Source organism: Triticum dicoccoides, chromosome 1B (assembly GCF_002162155.2).
Source record: "Triticum dicoccoides isolate Atlit2015 ecotype Zavitan chromosome 1B, WEW_v2.0, whole genome shotgun sequence".
Taxonomy (NCBI): Eukaryota; Viridiplantae; Streptophyta; class Magnoliopsida; order Poales; family Poaceae; genus Triticum; species Triticum dicoccoides.
Genome location: NC_041381.1, coordinates 16,296,822 through 16,301,179, shown reverse-complemented (window position 1 = coordinate 16,301,179; position 4,358 = coordinate 16,296,822). Strand labels below are relative to the sequence as shown.

Genomic DNA, 4,358 nt, shown 5'->3' with positions numbered 1-4,358 from the left:
CTCTTCGTTCTCTTCCTCCTCCTCCTCTTTCGTTGCTTTCCTCTTCCGCTCCGGGCTGAGAGGCCCGAGCTCTCTTTCTGGCTGAGAGGCCCAAAGTCAAACAAGTCAACCCCGACCCCCGCGCCAACGTTTGCCAACGAGGGGGGAGGCGATGGCGTCCGGGCGCGCTTGGACGATGAAGAAGCAGATGTCTTCTTCTTCGATGCCACGGCCTTCGCCGCCTTCTTCATCGCCGCCCTCGTCTGGCATGCGGGCGCCTCCTGAGCTTGCCGCAGCTGCACGGCCCGGTCGAGGCGGACCGGCTCGCCGGAGGAGGCCCGCCGCAGGACCCGCCTCTTTCCGGTGACCAGGGGATCGACGGTCGCGGTCCTCCCCTCGTCGCCCTCCTCCTCTGACGACACGTTGACGGCGTCTTCGACGAGGGGAGCCCCGGTGTCGGCGCCGCTGGCCTCCCCAGCGGCTGCTTCCCACCAGGCGAGCTCCCCCTCCTCTGCCTCCGCCTCGGTCTTGTCCACCACGCCACCGGCTCTGCCGGCCTGCTTGACGAGCTTTGCCTCCTCCTCGGCAAGCCTCGCCTCCTCCAGCCTGGCGGTGATGTAGTCCAGCTCCGCCGGAGAGGTGTCCTGGATGAGCTGCGGCTCGTCGGTGACGTATATCTCGTGCAGGGTGTCGAAGAACTCCTGCACCACGAGCTCGCTCGGCTCGACCCAGTTCGGGTCAAGGCCGTGCGCGTTGAGAAGCGGCATCATGGCAATAATCTCGTTCCGGCGAGAGTAGTTGCTCAGCGGGACCATCCCCGCCGGCAGCTTGAAGACAGGCTCCTTGTCGACCTTGCCGGCCTTCGCAGCGGCCCTGGCAAGCTTGCCGGACCGCTCGACCTCGAGCTGGAACATCTGTTGGCACAAATGGGCATGCCTCATCACCGTCAGGTTGTTGTCAAGGCCGGCACGGAGCCTCATGATGTCAGCGGCATTCACGAAGAGCCAGGCTGGCCTCCCCTTGTCGTGCAGAGGGGCGATTGGGCGGCGGATGAAGTCCGCCCCGATCATCTCAAGGGTGAGCGCGGCCTGGGTGAGCCGAAGGATCCTAATGGTGGCGATCGTAAGCTTGGCGTCGGCATCGACGTTCCCCAATCGCCCCCACAAACCGGCGGTTTCTCACGAACCGCGCAGAACACCGGCGGTTCTTTCTCCTGGATAAAGCAGCACCGGCCCCGCCACTCTTCCCACCTCTCCTTCGTGGCGCCGTCCGGGTATGCTCCTTTGGCCCTTGAGATCCATGCGACGCTGCCGGTGATGGCGCCTTCCTTTTGGATCCGCGGGGAGAAATAGTGGCGGAAGAGCGCCGTGCTGGGATGCACCCCGACGAAGCCCTCGCAGAGGTGTGCGAAAAGGGCCATACACGCCACGACATTTGCGGTGAAGTCCAGGAGGCGAAAGCCGAAGTTGTACATGATATCCTTGAAGAAATCAGAGAAAGGGGGACAGAGCCCGCAGGAGAAGTAGGCGACGAAGAAAGGGTACCAGTTTGGGGAGGGCCCGACGCTGGCAGGGACGACGGTCGTGGCTGGATGCCCCGTCGCCTCTCCCCCCGTATTCACTCCCCATAGGTCCTTGAAGTACTCCCGAAGCATGGGTACGTCGACCGTCGAGGGAAAAAGGGCGAACTGCGCCCGTCGCGCCACAAGCTCGCTCTCTGACGGCTCCGCCAAGCCGGCATCCTTGGCTCCTCCCTTTCCTTTGGAGGATTTGGGCGCCATTGCGGTCGCGGAAAGCAGAGGATGGCAAAAACGCGGCGGTGGTGGGCGAAAGCAGAGGGGCTCGAGAAGAAGGGGCGGCGGTTCTGAGATTGGAGGAAGGCGCAGGGAAGGGGCAAAGTGAGAGCGCCCCGCAGTTATTCCTTTTTATGGGGAAGGCGCGGGCCGCCTCCTTTCCCATTAACTGCGACGCGACGCATGCGTGCGGTTGCCATCCCTCGCATGCCCCCCACGTCACGCACGCGCACGACCCCCACGGCGCGCGTTCAACGCGGGGCGTGGGTAAGCGCAGCAGACGGAACAGCGGCCGCGGTGAAAATCCGCCCCAACTGCCCGCACACCATTCTGGGCCTGGCCCAACAACGTGTTGTGCTTATGTGTGGCCCGGGCCCAGGGCTCCTGTCGGTGTACAAAAGTAGGGGCTCTCCTTTTGACCCCTTTACTTGTGCACGGGCAGTCAGAGCCTCCAGCCACGGCCACGCACATACATGGCAGGAAAGGGAAGCCGGAGAGAAGCCGAGGCCACAAGACAAACAGAGCAACGACAAGGACCAAGGCCACGAAGATCGAATGGGCGACGCAGGTTTCCCCGGCAAGGACCCTTGCCGGGGCGGCCTCAGCGGCCCCAGCAAGGCCCTTGCCGGGGCAGCACGCCCACGCCAACTGAGTGAGCCACCTTCGAGCCCACCGACGCTGAGCAGTCGAGTTGGGACAGGGTTCGGGAGGCACCTCCGTGGTGGCATGCAGATCTTTGTGAAGACATAAAGCAATCAAGATCAAATGGGGATAGGAAGGCAACCATCCTCACCGAAGAGACCCACAAGACCCCCGGCAAGATCCTTGCCGGGGAAGTCAGCGCACCACGGCAAGATCCTTGCCGGGCCACCCGGCAAGACCTTCGCCAAGCGCATCGGCGGGGCCACTGCTAGGCCCGCGCCAGCCAAGTCTTCACCGCCATTCGCATACAGCTGCCAACCCAACCAACTGGGTAGGCACCTGCGTGGCAGCATGCAGACCTTCGTGGAGGCTCCACCACCGCGCCACCTCAGCTGTCTGCCTGCCTACATGGCGCTGCCTGTGTTGCTAGCCGGGGCGCGTGTCGAAGCCAGGAGGGGCGGCGACAGACGGGACGGGCCTCACCCCCGTCCCCCAATAAAGTGACGGACACCTAAGCCCCGCATTTAATGCGTCTTGTCCTGTAATGCTAGCGTTAACCTTGCAACGCTGTAGCACTTTCCACCTCCTGTGTGCCACTGTGGCAGCCCTTTTCGCCTATAAAAGGAGGCCCATGGCATACTGAGTGGGGATTCGGCTCTTTTGAACCTCGCAGCACCCAGAGCTAGTTCGAGAGCTCAAGAACACCAATACAACCACCAAAGCAGGATCGTAGGGTTTTACGCATCATTGCGGCCCGAACCTGAGTAAATCCCCTGTGAGCTATCTCCTAGTCCTGCTCTTCTCACGATTCTGCGCCCCGCAACAGTAAAAGGGATTCCGGTGATCCCATAGGTGTCGTTTCCTGCCGACAGCGGCCCCTCCGAAATCTTTCCCTCGTGAGTCCGAATAAGCTTGGCGGCAACGCTAGGGGAGCTGGCCACCACGCAATGGGTAGAGCCGAGCCGGATGTGGACCAGCGGGCCGAGCTGGGCCGCCAGTTCATGGAAGGTGCGGTGCACCGATGGACGCACCAGGTGGAGGTGGCCGATCACCGGAAGGCTCCTCGGGCTAGGCGGTAACGGCGGCTTTCGCCGGCCCCCTCTGCTGATGGTGACGATGAGCAGCAACACGACGGTGAGCGCGACCGCGAGGAGGGAGGCCATTGTTGGATCCTGCATCAGCTGCTGCGCCATACTGGACTTCATTGCCACAACTAACCGGTTTGTTTGGGATTACAAGCACATACAGCTGCTATATGTAGCCGATTAATTAACGAAATTAACCATCACCATCAAGAGTCAACATTTGTATGAATCAATGCCCGATGGCGATGTGCATGTAGTACGTACTTCGTGGCGCACGGTGTACACGACAAATCTTTCTTCCTTTTCTGTAAGGATGCTAAAGTCAAATCTTAGTACTTCTGTAAAGTTGTTGAATCAAAAGGCATACAAGCCACCACGTTTATCCCTCTCTTTTTTTGGGGGTCACCCGCTCACCACATTTATCCTAGTCCCTAAATATTTTGGTCTGTTGATGGGCTGGGCTTCGTCCACAGATTCATAAAATGCAAAAAAAAGGTTGTTCTTTGGTCCGCTTGGTCGGACCGGGCTTTCACCGGACCGGGCTGATGTTTTTTCGGTCCATGTTTTATGCACTTGACCGGTGATTTTTTTAAGCATGCGTGGACCGGGCGGGCCACGGGCCACGAGCCTAGCCGAAGGACCAGACGGTTTCGTCCACGCTGAGTCCACACCGGTGATCTCCTTCGATGGAAGACGACCATAGAAGCTCGGATGCACCCTTGGAGAGCCCCAGGGATTTTCTGCGCTGCCCCCTAGCCGTTGCCTTGTGGCGCTCTGTTGGCCTGGCTGAGCACGGCTGCGGCTGCGGCCGAGGGCTTCACCTTTGCAACGTCTTGCCGCCTGTTGACCCTGGAACTGCA

The 4,358-nt window shown here is 60.9% G+C and overlaps 1 pseudogene; it reads right to left on the bottom strand.

Annotated features, from left to right (window-relative positions):
- LOC119349999 overlaps positions 1-3,606 on the bottom strand; it is a 10,698-nt pseudogene extending 7,092 nt beyond the window's left edge.
- Between the last annotated feature and the right edge of the window lie 752 nt (positions 3,607-4,358).